At 34.9% G+C, this 17,561-nt stretch overlaps 1 protein-coding gene across 1 annotated transcript in view; it reads left to right on the top strand.

Annotated features, from left to right (window-relative positions):
- sorcs3a (sortilin related VPS10 domain containing receptor 3a) overlaps window positions 1-17,561 on the top strand; it is a 184,588-nt gene that overhangs the window by 83,877 nt on the left and 83,150 nt on the right. The gene's annotated exons all lie outside the window — the stretch shown is intronic.

Below are 17,561 nucleotides of genomic sequence, written 5' to 3'. Positions count from 1 at the left end.
TGTTTATTTATAAACCCAACATGTGTTCTGTCCAATATTTACCCAGCATTGGGTTAAAAATAACACAGCAGAATTTAGATTGCATACTCTATAATCGTTTGGTTATATCAGTGGGTTTGATCTTTTGTATAGGAATTTGATTCAGCCTCTTCATTAGAGATCTTAGTCCCTCCCAGATTTCCCAATATGAGAAAGTACAGACATCAGATGATAAGAGCTGTATCTCAAAAAAATACTATTTTAGGAAACTAGTTAAAATCAGACTAAAGTAAATGCCGCACTGAGGTGACTGTGCACCGTTTTTCAGATAAAGGATGTGACGGTGTTTGAAATCTATCAATCCTTCACTGAACATCTCCTGATCCCCTGAAGGATTTTACACTTGCTTAAGATTCAAACAACACTTTCCACTTTTTGTCTGTTCTGCCTGTAACCTGACTGTGGGGGAAAAACAACACCTTATTTTTCAAAGCAGCATTATCAGTGCCCATCACATATGTTTTCAGATATTAGGCTATGATATAATATACATATGTGACCTAAAACCATGTGATTTCAAAACCAATCATAAGTAGCAGGGGTATATTTGTTGCAATAGCCAAAAACAAATTTTATGGCTTAAAAATATTTATTTTTTAAAGAGCACCTATTGTCCGATTCACGTTTTTGCATTTCCTTTGGTGTGTTATGCAGCGTTCACACCAGCCGCGGTAGAGGCGTCAAACGTGAGTGATTTCAATGTTAAGTCAATGTGAAGACGCGTTGACGTGTGTCTGGAGGTCTCGTGGCGCAAAAGACCCGTTTAGCGCGGTGTGGAAGACGCGATTCCACCTCATTTGCGTGTCTAGTTTGTGTGAATGGCCTGAATTGAGCGTTGCAGAGTTGAAAAATTTGAACTTTGGCGGAAAAACGCGTCGCGTTAACCGATCAGGAACTTGCTCTAGTAGTGACAGGATTACAGGAAGCAAGCAGAGTCGCAAAAGCCCCTCCCATGACGCGAATTTCCATGTGAATGTCTCGATGACTAGAATTTCACGTGTGGCTTTCATGTGTGAATGAAGCGAGTAAACTCAAAGGGCCCTATCTTGCACCCAGCGCAATTGACTTTGTCAGTGACGCATGTATCATTCGTATTTTGCACCGGCGCACAGCGGGTTTTTCCCTCCGCAGACGCACGTCGGCAAAGTAGGGAATGAACTTGCGCTCCCTGGGCGGTTCAGCGCAAAAAAGGAGGCGTGTTCCGGCGCAAACCATCCCTGATGCTATTTTGCAGTTTCAAAAAACAATTGCGCCACTGACCAAAAAAAAACTAGTCTAAAGTCAGTGGCGCGTTGCGCGTTGTTCATTATGCTATTTTAAGGGCGCATGCTTGACCATAATGTATAGCGTGCACAACGCGCACACACTTTGCTTATCTAATCTACACAGATGCAACAGTTATTTTTGCAAATCATAAATTGTTACAATAAAAAATATTAACACATGAGATAAGGGGAATCATAGTGGTGAGCATTGTTGTGATAGTTTTTATTTATTGTGTGGCTGCTTTAAAAAGTTCTCATGCAAATAACGATTAACATATTTTCATAAGAAACCTTAATGTATATGAATTTGATTTTTATGTGTACTTTGGGGTTGGACATTGCTTGCGTTTCTTGGGTCCGATTTCAAAGCCCCAAACCCTTTCAGCGTTGAGGGTTGACAGTGCCCAAGATCCGCCCACAAAGTCACATGCGCTTTGCGCTTTGCACTTGCGTTTCAGATCGTTAAAATAGGGCCCATAATGTTCAAGCGGTAAACTAGTCGCGGTAGACGTGAATTTGACGCCTCAAACGTGGCTGGTGTGAACCCACAGTAAGTGTGTATTAGTACATGTTAACGAAATGCAAAAGGTACAAACCCCAAAGTAAACAATGACAAGTTATTGTCGCCAATCACAACGTACAGATTAGCTGGCCAATCAGGGACACAGCACTTTTCAAATTTGTGTGTTTCAGGAAGAGAGTGAAATCTGGAGCTACAAAAATTTACGGTATGTGGAAAATATTGTGTTCACGCAATCACAATGTATTATACCAAATACTCGTTAATGCCCAAAATAATAAGAATATTAAGTAAAAATCATGTTAAGTGAAGATATTTTATAAATTTCCTACCATAAATATATGAAGAGTTTGGTTCCAAAATGCGATAAATGCCATTTAAAAAAAAATGAGTTACTGCCAAAATCAGTATTGTATCAGAATTGTATCAAAATTAGAGCTGGGCATAGATTAATCTAGATTAATCTCATACAAAATAAAAGTATTTTTTTGCATAACAGTTTGAGTTTGTGCTGTGTGTAATTATTATGTATATATAAATACACACACAATCATGTATGTATTTAAGAAACATTTACATGTGTGTATATATTTATTTATATTTTTATATATTTTAAATTATATATAAATAAAAAAACGATATTTAAATAAAACATTTCTTAAATGTATATATAGGTATGTGTGTGTTTAAATATACATAATATTTACACCTATTACAAACTCATTTATTATGCAAAAAATTACTTTTATTTTGTATGAGATTAATCTAGATTAATCTATGCCCAGCCCTAATCAAAATCCAATATGCGCAGTGTTATTCTGTCATCTTTTTTCCCAAAACGCAATAAACGCCAGTCCTCCCTTTAAGCAGAATGCAATAAATCCGCTCAACAAATCACAGCACACCATTCCATGCATTGTAAACAACAATGGCGGCATGTTGAATACACGGAATCCGAGTTTTCCTTATCTTCTGCTTTGTGATCAACAAAAAAACAAAATAATACTTTGATGGCATTGCTAAACCTGTGGTGGTTTTCTGTGACGGGAAAGAAATGTGAGCCATCAAAATCTAATAATTTACATGAGAGGCACTCGGGAGACGGAAAATGCTGGTTGCTTGTCTCCCGACGGCATCAAGCTTCTGTCATGCTAACACATTGACCTAAGGGGATATTATGAAAACTTTACATTATTTTACGCAAAGCCAACAAAAATCGAGCAGAACCAAAACATTTTACAGCTGATCGCTGTCAAAAAAGTTCAGCGACGACGTTCCAAAGTTGACAGCAGCAATGACAGTGTTCTTAATATGACAAAGTAAGTGTTTTTTTGATTAATGACATTAATGTTTATTTTTTAGCTAGTCAACTAAATGAATATAACATGGCAAAGATGAATGCACATTTATATATTGATTCAATAGATTTATAGAATAAAAAAAATTGTCATAGATTTATTGCATTTTGTGGAAAAAATAATCAGTTTTTATAATAAATCTTTGAAAAACAAATTATGGATTTGAATTTTTAAAGTTATTATAACCTAAAGATGCTATGTGAAAGTTTGTCACAGAAAAGTGTTTTCATCTTGTCACTTTCTTGGTAAAGAAAACTAATTTTTAAGTTATAAATGTAGCTAAGGACTTCATTCAGACAACTTTAAAGGCAATTTTCTCAATATTTTGATGCCTTTGCACCCTCAACTGTGCAGATTGTACTTGTAGTTGTACCTGGACAAATATTATCCTTTCATAATAAACCATACATCAATGGAAAGCTGGAAAATTGACCTTTATAACTGTTTTGTGGTACAGGGTCACATGATGTGACATATGCATATATATCACAATATATCACAATACCACTCATGTTTTTTTATTCTAGTACTCAATTTAGGAATTATAATAATACTAATGCAACTATATAATTATTACTGTATATAACAGTGGTCTCCAATATGGTGCCTGTGGGTACCAGGTTGCCCGCACGTATGAGTTGCATGCCAAGGCACATTCTATAAATAGCCTCAATTTTAATATTTCAATATTACTTTTTTAATTAGCATTGCTTCTTTTATCTATGTTACATTTTAAACAATGATAAAACATATCAATAAGTAAAATTAAATTAAATTAACAAGTAAAACAAAAAAGTTTGGTCATGATGCGTACATGATTCGTCCTGATATCCTAAAATAGTTTTAAATTAGCATTTCAAAATCTTTGTTATAACCAACCTAACACTTAATATACAGAAGTAAAAATACAGTACAAGTCAAACAATACCTATAAACCAGCAGTACAGTTAAAGTTCACAAAAAGTTGAATGAAGATATCAGGGGCATAAACTTTATTTCTTATAGTCACTATTGTTTTTCTCCCCAATCTTTTTTTCCCCTGGATCTTCTTCGTCCTGGATTTCCTATCCCCTTTCCATCACAATTTAATGGAAATGATCCAAGTGTTCAGGGCGTTATGCAAATACGTGCTATATATTTTCTTTTTCATTATAAGTACATTATTAAAATCAGCTCTTCCCTCCCCCGTGTCCCTCACCTCCTATTAGAAGGCCCAGGAATCGTCCTGTTGGCAGTCGACGGCTGTCAGCAGTGGGTCCCTGCTCCAGCTAGTGATTTATTGATGTAAGTGGGAAGCTATGAAGCCGACTTTGTGACAGCTCGGAGCTTTTAAAATTGAGCATGTCATTCGGCTGATGAATGAGTACAGGTTGAGCTCACCCAGCGGCACAATATGTCAACGTCTATGCTTATAAGGGAACCCGTGGGCCAGTGGGCAGTAAGGGATGTATGAGCTAGCTGATCCCATGTATTCGGATGGATTGTGTTAAATGAAAAAGGCCTGGAGTGATTTAAGATTTAAACTGATTAAAAGCTGTGTGTCGTTTCTGTGCCACCGGACAGACTGCAGAAATGATAACTGTTTTTGAACATGGGACATATTGCCCCAAAGTCACGCTAGGATGTGGTGAAAGGGCCAAAGTTGTTTTTAGGTTTAAAGATTGCGTTAAGTTTCTGTGGCACTGACCAGAAAATCACAAAAGTTATGATTGCATTGCTTGGCCCAAAAGGAAGTCCTGTTGCATTTACTGTAAAAAAATTATTTTAAATCAACATATATTTTTATATTACTTTAACTTAAAGGAACACACCACCCTTTTTAAATATTTTACTATGTTCTTACCTCTGCTTAGACAAATAAATACATACCTATCTTTATTCAATGCGTGCACTTAATCTTTGTACAGCGCCTCTTGAATGTGTTAGCATTTAGCCTAGCCCCATTCATTCCTTAGGATCCAAACAGCGATGAATTTAGAAGCCACCAAACACTTCCATGTTTTCCCTATTTAAAGATGCAGTAATATTGACGCAAGTTTAAGCGAGAGGGGGAGTAGTCAGAAGTGATGATGCTACTTCACGCCGACATCGAAGTGCTGCAAACTAAGTCCTCTTCCACCTTATAATATAATTCAGATTTTTTTATCTGCTTTAAAAATCGCCACATTTTATTTTGTGCCACCATACTTACTCGTGTAACTACTCATGTAACAGTCTTTAAAAAGGAAAACATGGAAGTGATTGGTGGCTTCTGTACAAAGATTAAGTTAACTCTTTCACCGCCAGAATTTTTCATGATTTTCACAAAAGTTTAATGCCTTCCAGAAAATGCTCCTTTTTAAATATATAAACATAAAATATATGAAATAAAAGAACAGACCCTCTGCTTTCAAACTAAAAAATCAGTTTCATCCTACCTTCATGTGTTCTGTTTTTATCACCTCTCAAATATGTGTAGGTTTCATCAAAAACAACAAATTTTGAGCAAAAAGCTGAGATAATGATTTTTTTGTGAAGGACTTTTGATAGAGATCAGATGCAGAGCGATCTTTAAAACATACACGGACATACAGCTGTTTGCCCTAGGGCAACACTAGGGGATTACGTTTTTATACGTTGCGGAAGAGCGCCACCTGGTGGATAATAGCGTTATTGCAGATTGAAGAGATATTTCGTCAATGGTGGGGAAAAAGTTAAAAAAGATAAAAAAAAAGATAGGTATTTATTAATTCGTCTAAGCTGGGGTAAGAACGTGTTTTTATAAGTAATTTCAACTTATCACAAGGCAAAACTTAAAATATTAGGTTGAATTAACTAAAATTAGCAATTTTTACAGTGTTGCATTAGCATCGCAAAAGCTTGTGGGTTTGAATCCCAGGGGACACAAATACAGATAAAATGTATAGCTTTAATGCACTTTAAGTGGCTTTGGATGACAGTGTCTGCAACTTTGTTGTCTCTGCATATTAAATTTGTACGGGAGAAAGTTTTTAACCTCGAAAAACATGACACGCTTCACCTTTAAACAAACTTGTTTTGAAAGGTCTAAAAGTTGACAAGGTACTAAACCTCACGCTTAATGAAGTCTGATATTTTCCCAATGAGAAAATGTCAGAGTTGTCTCTCTTCACGTCAAGTTTTGCTAATTTACCAGAGCCACGCTTTCAAAATCACTCGTTCCGATCTCCACTTTGTTTTGATCTCACTTCAATTATGTCTTCACATGAATTCCATACAAAATAGTGTTCGAGGGCCAACTTATTCCATTATACGTCCCCCAAAAATAATGTAAGCTCGCTTTTCTCACTAGCATCCATTTCTGCCTGATGTCACCTGTTTTTAGTCCATCTCCTTCAGCCATCAATAATCATAAAGAATCTTGGTTGAAATAGGCCAGAGCTCGACTGGGTCAGTGACTTTTCGCTGTTAGACAAGAATAATAACATGCTATTCCCAGCAGGGGGCAGATCAACAGAGGCATCAATCACTGTAATAGGAACGCACCGGGCGTTGTCATTAATTGTGTGGCTGGGCATGCAGAAACACAATTAGAGCAGTGGAAATTAGGCCATGTGTTTAGCAACGTGTAGGGGTAACGCTGCCATTCGCGTGTCAAAGAGTTCTGGAAGCGTTCTCTGTGTGCTCTTTTAAGTATGTTCAATACATCTAGATTTATGGTTCTGTCAACCTTATGCATGGGAAATTTGCTAATAGATCAATTCTTCTTTCTTCACATTCAACGAACACCACAAACCACTCGGTGAGTAGTACAGTTTGGAAAATGAAAGTTAAGTGTTGTTTTAATGACATGTTTGTGCATGGTCATTGACTTCCATTCTGAAGCAGTCAAGAGACGCTGCTAAACCAGTCAAAAAGTCAAGACACGACCCATTGTCAAAATTTCTGTGTCCATCACTGTAGTTCATCCAAAACAAACCAGAAATGAGACTCAAAGTGTTAAATACCAGAATTATCCTTTAATATTTGTCCCAAAAATTAGGGTAAATGCTGGATTCAATTACATCCCAGCCGATTGGATTCGTCCCTTGACCCACAATCATGGGCGTAGATCACGCGGGGGGGGGGGACATGTACTAATTCACACTTACACACCAAAGGAAATGTAAAATTGTAAATTGGATGATAGTTGCTCTTTAAAGTGACTGTCTTTAAAGTACGCTGTTTCTAACGATCTTCGATGTTAATCAAACAAAAAAATCATTCATTTGTCTTGACTGATTACCTTTTACAATTTCAAAAAACGTTTAATATAATTAATTTAAACTATACAGTATAAGACTATGCATGCAGTATTATTTTAAATTTGATTACGTTTCTACAGACCAACCTAAAAAACCATAAAAAGCACTGTTTATTTGTATGCTTGTTATTTTATAATTATTTGGACAATTGCTCATAATTTGACATATTATTTATTATTTGTTTTCTTTTACTGATCATTAAATAAAAAAGTATAAATTGAATTAAAGAAAAAAACACTTAATCAAAACATGGTCAGGTCAAAATGTCTGAATAATGTTTGGTCCTACATTTTTATCAGTTTTTCTGGTAGACCACTGTATGAAGAATTTGTTGGGTCTAATATGTCACAGTTGACTTTATTTTGCTTTACTTGTACATCCTTGTCCCCCCTCACCTGCCGGCTACGCCCTTGCCCGCAATATATATATAATGTATTTATCACTCCAAATTTCCATATTCTATTTCACACAGCACTTTTGTGCAGTTCATAAAACTTTTCAAAATCTTTTTTACCTGAATCCGTCTATTGAAGTCAGCAGAAAATAAAGCTGTAGTTAAATGGTGGTCTATGGCACATACCTGTACCATTAGTTTTAATGAAGCAGTGATCGATGCACATCGAATGGGCTCTAAACACATCGTTTTGAGTCCCACACAGATGCTGTGCTTCTCTGTTAGTCTTTCAGAGCAGCATGAGTGCTGTTTGTGTTGGTAACAGTCTAATTGTTTATAGGCTTTCAATCAATATATTCAATCAATGTTTCTCTGCAGTGATTGGGCGAGCTCTTGGGTGGGCGGAACAGGCAGTGCTTGGGATTTAAAAGAACCAGTTTTATTAAGTCACAAAGTACTCGGAAATACAAGCAAGGTTAGTTGAAGTCCGTTGTAGCATTACGTTTTACCACAAAATGTACACAAAAAATAATTTAAAAATTATGTGACTATAGGTACGTAATTTCATGAGACTGGGCTGCATATACACCTCTCTATAGAAAGTATGAGCCACCATTCATGTGACCCACTGCTAAGCCACGCCTCCTTTTGTACTTATGTGCCAAATATGGAGATTTACACCCAATTGACATAATTCTGCTATTTTCTGTGTTTTTGCTTTTTTTATTGTGTTTGAACCGTCTTGAACACTCAACTTTTGGGTTAGATTCACAATGATTCACAGTCAACCAATCAGAAGCGGCAGGGGTGTTACTGAATGAGCTGCTCAGTGTTTGATGCTAAGCCTCTTTGTTCTGTTCTCTTGTAAAATTCATTGAATTTTCAAGACGTAGCTGCACTGCTCAGACACTTCTGACTGTTTTGTTGTTTTGAAGGTTTAAATAACTGCATCAATGATACTGTAAAACTAAAGTGTACTGGGTCTTTATATTGGCATTTTATGTCCCAAAGGTTGAATTTTATTCGAGTGAATAGGTTTAGGTTTTTTGTATATTAAGATCTAATTACAACCTTCAGCCATGTATTATTTATTATACGTTTTGCACATAGATTTTATAATAACTTTATATGTAATAATCATAACACACACTGTTTCTGCTCATCTCATGTTAATCTTAAGTACATATAGAGTAGTATTACATCCTTCATATCTCCAAAATGTTTAGTTTTATCAGATCTATAAAAGACAGATCAGCCTTCAGTGATGTTTCCGGAACAGCACGAAATCCCAGAGGTGTCCAACAGTAGGAGCGAGTCACGAGCAAGCAACACACACAATAAAACATTATCCAACTATCTTTGGATAACTTATGATTCACTACATGTTCGTGTCGTTTTGTGCCAATTATCAAAACAGGCATTTGATGAAGTTTTACTTACTGCCTGCGACTCATGATACAGTTGGGACTGCCCCATTTCAACAAAAACTCTGCTGCTACCCCAGCTGGCTTACTTGAAAGTTGAACAAGGATTTCTTCTCTTTACATCCAAAAACACACTTCTTCTTTCATGCTATTGTTGAGTCTTTAGTGTCCTCGTTCTCGTTCTCACTTTGATTGACGCATGGGCGTGCATTTCTGGGGGAAGTGCCCATAAAAGGAAAATGGGGTCAATGATACGTAACGGGTTCCCATGTTCGAAAAAAATTCAGAAACGTGTGTTTGGCCAAGAAATACTCTGTTACACACTCAACTGCTTTTTTGACACTTTGAATTTGTTAAGCATGAGTTGAATCAACTCGGATTTACAAGTCATTTCAACTTACTATTATTTATCTTGACTAGAGATGAGTTGTTATAACTACAGGTGAGTTGTTATAACTGATAAATTTTATAAGTTGTGACAACTAATATCTGTTGACATGACTTGTAAATCTGAGTTGATTCAACAAAAATTTTTAAGGCAGCAAAGTTTTTTTACAGTGTGTGTTAATAAGTCAGAATGCATGAAATAGCATTACCCCCCCCCCCAAATATGATAGTATTATTGAAGAAATTGGTGAGGATTATATATTTGTTGTGTGTCATTTCCAATGAAACTGTAATTTTGTCACATAATGCAGAAAGTGCTTTATTTCTTTATTTGTGCAGCATTTATGATACATTAAATCAGTGGTTCCCAAACATTTTCAGCGTGTGGCCCCCCTTGTGCACGGTGCATTCCTTCGCGGCCCCCCAAAGAAAATTTGTGACAAAAAACTGTTCTAAAACTCAACATTTTAATTTAAAAAAAAAAAACATTAAATTATACAAAAAGTAATGCTTTTGGTTAGTAGCCTTAGGTTTAAATACACAGAATTCATAATAAATTAATGTATTTCATAAAATGTCATAAAAATGGGGCCCCCCGGCACCATCACGCGGCCCCCCTGGGGGCCCCGGACCCCAGTTTGAAAACCACTGCATTAAATGATAGCTATGAAATTTGAATTTGACAAAGTAGGGCATCTTTTCTATTTCTACATTGTCACTTTAGGCAGAATGCTTAAATATTACAAAACATAATATGATGAGGTATGGTGGAAATGTTAATGACATTTTTAAAATGTGTCCCAGTCTGTGAAAACCCAGCTTAATCATGTTTTGTGATTTAAAATCATGCTACACAATATAAACAACTTTCTGCAAAAGATTTGTTGGTTCAACTTAAAAAGTAAGTTACCTGGTTGCCTGAGTTGATTTGACTTAAACATATTAGTTGATCCACAAAAGTTGTGTCAACTAATTTTTTTGATTCAGGAGAAAATCTTGGGGCGCTTCTTGCTGAAAGGACCTCCGTTTAAGAGTCCCAGAAGGTGCTCTTTGGTTAGGTTTGAACTTGAATCTAATAAATAAGGATCCAAGGCACTTCTTCCGGTTCCAAAATATAAAAAGCCTTTATTTAAACATGAATTACTTTAGAAATATAAAAAAAAATGGTTTGGAAATTGTTACTGGATCTGTTAGAAAGGGCGATAGAATACAAAGACTTTTTTTGGATTTTTCAGTTAAACATTTTTCCTTGGTTGAATGAAGAACTGGGTTTAACTTCATAATTATTACTATTATGATTATTGTTTTTTCTCTCTTTTCTTTACCATTATTGTATGATGTATGTGATTATTGATTATACTTTGTAGTAGTTTATGATATTATTGGTCCCCCTTGTAATGGTCTTTTTGGTTTCTCCCATAATGAGCATTTAACCTGTGACTAATTTTGTGCCTGACACACTCTGAGGAAGGCTGGATGGTCGAAAAGCATCAGTGTGCAGTGTTTAGTCCTTCATTTAATGTTTCTAAAGTAAGCCATGTTGGAATAAAGCTTTTAATATTTTGGAATAGGAAGAAGTGCCTTGGATCCAAATTTATTAAATAATATTTTTTGAGTTGATTTAAATCAAAAGGCAACCAGATTGCCTTACTTTTTAAAGTTGAACCAACTATTTTTCTTTTTTTTTTTTGCAAAAATATACCCTTGATATCTTTAATTCTGACTGAGTATCATGTCAAAGAGTAAAATCAATAACTGAAATAACACTTTGACGCTCCTATCTCATAATTAGATTATTGGCCTGAATTTCACAGACAAAGACCAAAAACCACAAAATTCCCGGTACATTTATATCCCCTTGCCCACTGTATTGAATGAATGCAATGAGTCTGGAAAATGTGTTTCACCCGAGTTTATTTTCTAAAACTCTGCAGGGTCGAAAGTGCTTACAGTTGAAAGAAACACCCATCTATGAGGCCACACCACATCTGGCACTCTGTATTTTGTCTGGCATAATGCACAGAAAATTACCCAGTACAGTTTGCCTCAGCATACAGAAAATCGGCCCATAATGGTTCTAGAAAGCTGCTGTTTGGCTGTTTGAGAGAATGAAGGAAGCGTCTGGGCTGTCGTCCTGCGGCTGAGTCATATCTACAGTCTAGTGAGGTAGAAATCTGCCAAATAAATTCCCGCTTGGATTCATTTAGTCCATTAGGACTCCCCCGAGAATTCGCCTTATAGCTTCAAGTCAAAATAATTTCATTAAGGCAGATTTTAATGTTTGCTCACACATTTCTGGCTAACTGCTCAACCTCAAATAATTTACGGATTTGTACCATACTGATTTTTGTCTTGTTTTGTGTCTGTTCGTTTGTTCTGAAATTTGAGTGATTATTATGCATAACATTGATTTGGATGGATAGTATTTTGGTATCATTTTTCTTTTATTTGATAATGTTTCTGAAGAAATAATAAATAAACATATGGGGCCCTTTTTTAACGATCAAAGCGCATTGGCGCATAGTCAAAACGACATATCCGATGCCACATTTGCTAATTTAACAACGGGAAAAATGGTTTGTGCACCAAGCGCACCACCTAAAAGGGTTGTTCCTATTCTCATAATGAGTAATGGGTGTTTTGGGCATAACATGCAATAAACCAATGAGAGTCTCAGCTCTCATCCCTTTAAAAGCCAGCTGCGCTTTAAGGTTTATATAAAAAAATTGTGTTGTTTTCATTTGTATTGAAACTGTTATTTTTTGGTATTAAAACCTTTAAAAGTCGTTTTCTTTCAGTCATGGAAGTAAAATTAGTAGGCTTTTAATTTCTGTAAATGAATGGATAGCCTACATGATCTGTGTTATCTCAAAAATATTTTACAAACATGCAAGAAAAGGTTATACAGTACTCTAAAAATATTTGTAACAAACAAGAGATAAAGAATTTACAAACGTGTTGAGAGCCGAAACGTTTCAGCACTCGGACAGCGCCGTGAGTGTTTTGAAAAGCATTACTTAAATCTCATATCCACAGGTACAGAGTCATCATATACAATAAATCCGTGCGGTTGCATTTAAAAAAAAAAAAATAATAAATGCAATATTTACATTTCTTTAAAGCAAAACATTTAATTACTTACCAGGCTACAGGTAAGGCTGCTCTTTTACGCCTTCTAATGTCTCGTAATCAGTCCTCATTTATGTCCAAGAGACTCAATAATAATCTTTCACATTTTAACCCTTTGATCAGATTTTAAAATGTTTATGTGCTGCTGCGCATCCATGTGATAAGCAAACGTGCGTTGTTGTCCCGTTTATTTGCGCTAATTATCCTACTAACGCGCTCATTAAATAACAAAAACAATATTGCGCCATTGACTTTAGACCAGGTTTTAGTTGGTCAATGGTGTAGTCTATTTTAGTTGCCCCAAAATAGCAACGCGCCAACAATGCGCCTGAACACACCTCGTTTTTAGACCAGAACGCCCATGGGTGCAAAATTGCATTTGCTATTTAAACGATGTGGCGCTAAACGTAAAAATGATCATTGTGCCGGGTTGAAACTAGCAAAAGCAACGTGATCTCATGAGAATACGTGTGTATTTTTACATTTCAGTGTGGTTGTACAATACTTACATTTACTTACGTTTAAAACACACTGAAACGTACAATATCGACGTTTTGACAGGACTAATACGTAAATTATTTACGTATTTACAGCTTTACAAACGTACAAATTTGTACATAAGTTATTCCTATTCATAAATATTAAAATCGTGGGCATTGGCATTTCTTACTCATAATAATTACATGTTTTTAGTCATATTTTCTGACTTATTTATTGAAGACAGTTTACCCATTTACCTAATGAAATGATTATGAAATTCAGAGAATTTCACAATATTTAACATTTTAAAACTTTAAAATAACATTTCTGTATTTAGATTTAGTTTGTTTCAAAAACGCGTTTTCTCCTGCTGTCTTCAATCCAATACATTATTATTACTACTAAGCAATAATTACAACAAAATACAACATAAATTCACAAAAGATGTTACTTTTATTCATTTGCTGTAATACACATCTTTAAAATTCATACGATTGCGAGGAACAGATCCAAATCCAGCCCTTTATCCAGCGATCTTGATCCGAGTTCTCATCAGCAACCGTAAAGTCAGATCGCGCGTTCGTTTATGTGAATTCAAATATCCCGCCTCAAGAAGCTTTACGACACATTGCTTTACGGCAGTGATATCAAAAGCTCATTGGCTCTTTGAGTGCCACGTGACATATTTGCGTCATTTCCATTTCCGTTGATACCTTCGAAATTAAAAAAGCGCGCCGTGACAGAGGGAAGCCGGATCAACGCTGATCAAACTCTTGGATTAATAACTTTAATATTTTTTACTTTACTTCATATACTCCAGAGAGGACCACGGCTGCAGCACATCGTCATTATAACTACTTTTGGTACTGATTTTAATATTCGCAATAAATAAGTTGTTGTGATTACACTTGTCTGTCTGTTATGCTTTTTTAAACAGTAAGGTTAAATGATTTTAATAAACTGTTTTGTGTAGGACGGTAGCACCTTAAAATATCTTTTGAATGCTATATTGTTACTAATATGTTCCTAAAAATATCTGTCCTTTACGTTGCATAATATAAAAAGAATACACTTAGTACTTAAACATTTTGTATAAAAAGAGTTTGGGTTTAGGGTAAGGTTTGGGGTTAGAGTAAGATTTGGGTTTAGTGTAAGGTTTGGGGTAGGGTTAAGGTGGTAACATATCGCTAAAATGGTTAAACGGAAATTATTCAGCAATCTTTATGGAATGAAAGATACGTAAAAGTTTTACGTTTTTTAGCTGTGAAAACATAATAATGCTACGTTTAAATGTTGTAAATACGTCTACATTGTACGTTTTAGCATCTATTTAAATGTACAAAAAATACATTTTTTGTTTTTCAAAGTTACGTGTTAATACTACGTACTAACAGTGAGACCAGGCTGGCAAAAGACAATTGTGTTGTTTGGTGTATAAATTCTGTTACAGTGCCATTTTGATTGTACCTTCAAGAATTTGATAAATGAAGTTTAAGTAAGTTCAGGAGAAGCATGGTTATGTAATCCAAACAATAAACACGAAGAGGTCTTTACAGTATATATAGCCGTCCCTCACCTCTGTCCCGTGACACCTCTGTCCCTCTCTCTGCTGGTACTGTATATTGAGGGGGGTATGGGTTCCAGTTAAAATTCCATGCCAAATATGCTTTATTATCATATTACCCTGTTGATTACATGTTAATGCAACTCGCGAACTTCCCTTTCGACATATGTAAAAAAATCTGCAAACAGTCCAATACAACTTTCCTATTTTTCAATGACAACCTTACTATATGCTTACATTACACAGAGGCATTGAAATAGGTTCACAACACAGTACACGCGTATACCTATACCAGAACTATGAAGGTCACACTAAAATGATCGTGGACCTTGTTTTAAAATACATGGAAGCTGGTTCTCTTTCCTGAAGTTTGGCTTCTTTGGAAATTAAATTGAGTACATAAAGCCAAGATCAGCACAAGATGTGATTAATATGTGACCCTGCCATTGCAAACCCAGCTAAAGTCATTTTTGTAATTGACTGTTTTCCACATAAAATCATCATAAATAATGTAAAAAAATATACTTGATATCTTTTATATTGTAAGTTAGTTGTGACTTTTCCTTTCAAAAAGGTCCAACATGTACCATTTTGGTACAGATATGTACCTTTGAGATACAAGTATATATCGCTAAGGTACCAATGGGTACCAAAAAGATCCATTTAGGTACAAAAGTGTACTTTTTGAAGGATATCACCCCATTGAAAACTTTTGTACATTCTTTACTTCATAAAATAAATGACTTTCTTACTTAGTATTATTGTCTTGTTTTCAGTAGAAATATCTAAAAAAAATTAAATTTAAGATTTTTCTTGATGAGGAATATGACCTAAGAAAATAAGTCTAGTTTATAGACAAAAAATATACAATTTAAGTGAATTTGTGCTTAAAACAAGCAAAATATCGGCCAATGGGGTAAGGAAAAAAATAAGTATAATAAAATAACTTTTCTTTTTTCTTAAACAGTTAATTAAAGCAAAATTATAAAACGGGCAGTTCTGGTTCTTCATTCTGATTGGTTGAAACGCGTTCTAAGCCGTGATAAAATACACCGGTAACCTCACAGTTCAGACCACATTACATAAGTATCACTGCGCCACTGACTGCGTATTGATTTATGAAAATAAACACCACAGTCTTAAATCATATTTTTAATTTGTCTACAATTGCACAATTAATGGCGATATCCAGATGAATGTCAATAAATATTGTTGAGTCATCTCGTCGATAAAGAGAAAACGTTGTCTGAGGATTTCATAACTCAAGTTCATACGTCCGCTATTATCCACTGGGTGGCGATCTTACCCAACTTAAACACTGACGCATTCACTGAAAACACCGTGTAGTACTGTTCATGGCTCCGTCTGAATCTGATCTCTTACTAAAGTTCTTCACAAAAATGGAATTATCTCCGCTTTTAATAAAAAAATTTGAGAGGTGATAAGAGATCAAATGAAGGTAGGATGAAATGTTTTTTTGTTTGTTTTTGTTTCAAAGCGGATGGTCTGTTCTTTCATTTGATATTTTATGTTTATATAAAGAAGATCATTTTCTGGAAGGCATTCAACTAAAACTGGGTGGCAACTTTAAAAAAAAACGGGGAAAGAGTTCAGCATGCTTCCAAACATATTTGATCATCACTTCAACAGTTGCACGATATAAATGTTAATGTATAAATTAGATGAATGGTGATTTATAAAATAAACACCACAGTCTTAAATCATATTTTCATTGTGTCTTTGCTGTGTCTGTGTTGGTTGGGAACTGCGCTCTGTTTCAGTCACACTTGATTCTGAGGAACTACTTTGTTTGGCGGAAGAGTAATATTTGTACTAATATAATTACAACTTTTTGGGGTTTTATTTTATAAAATCCCGCTAACGTTATGCATATGAAGTAACCGTTTTATAAACGCAATAAACCCCTCGAAGCGTTGGGTTACCAGTGCATTTTATAACAGCTAAGGGGGTTTAGGCACTCCGCTTCGCGTCGTGCCTAACAACGCCCCTTAGCTGTTATAAAATGCACTGGTAACCCACTGCTTCTCGGGGTTTATTGCTTTATTTTAATACCCTATTGGCAGATATTTTTGCTTGTTTTAAGCCCAAATGTTATTAAATTGTTTATTTTTTTGTCTAAAAACTAGACTTATTTTTTAGGTAATTTTGCTCATCAAGAAAATACATCTGGTTTAAGAATTTTTAGATATTTCTACTGAAAACAAGACAAAAATAATAAGTAAGAAAGTGTTTTTTTCCAGTGTTGTACCTTTACACTGCAAAAAATGATTTTCAAGAAAAAAAATTCTTAGAATTTTTGTCTTGTTTTCAGTAAAAATATCAAAATATTAATTAATCTGCCAATTATCTAAAAACTAAACTTATTTTCTTGGGTCGTTTTGCTCATCAAGAAAAAGCATCTTAATTTAAGAATTTTTTGATATTTTTAAATGAAAACAAGACAAAAACACTAAGATTTTTTTTTCTTGAAAATCATTTTTTTGCAGTGAATTCATGAGAGTTTATCTTACTATTACTTGACACACCAAGTATCTAAAAACAGAATGGATGAGTTGCAAATGTTTGAGGTCATGTGATCAAATGATTATAAAAGTGCAAAACAAGCCATTTTTTATCATCTTCTTTTCTATAAATAAGCTTTTTCCATTATAGGGTTGGGAGCTACAGTATGACAATGAAAAAAAATTCTATAAAAATGTATAATATGACCCCTTTAAG

This window comes from Paramisgurnus dabryanus, chromosome 4 (genome assembly GCF_030506205.2).
Source record: "Paramisgurnus dabryanus chromosome 4, PD_genome_1.1, whole genome shotgun sequence".
In the NCBI taxonomy this organism is placed as follows: Eukaryota; Metazoa; Chordata; class Actinopteri; order Cypriniformes; family Cobitidae; genus Paramisgurnus; species Paramisgurnus dabryanus.
Note: the sequence above shows the minus strand (reverse complement) of the source record. Positions and strands in the feature narration are given on the sequence as shown.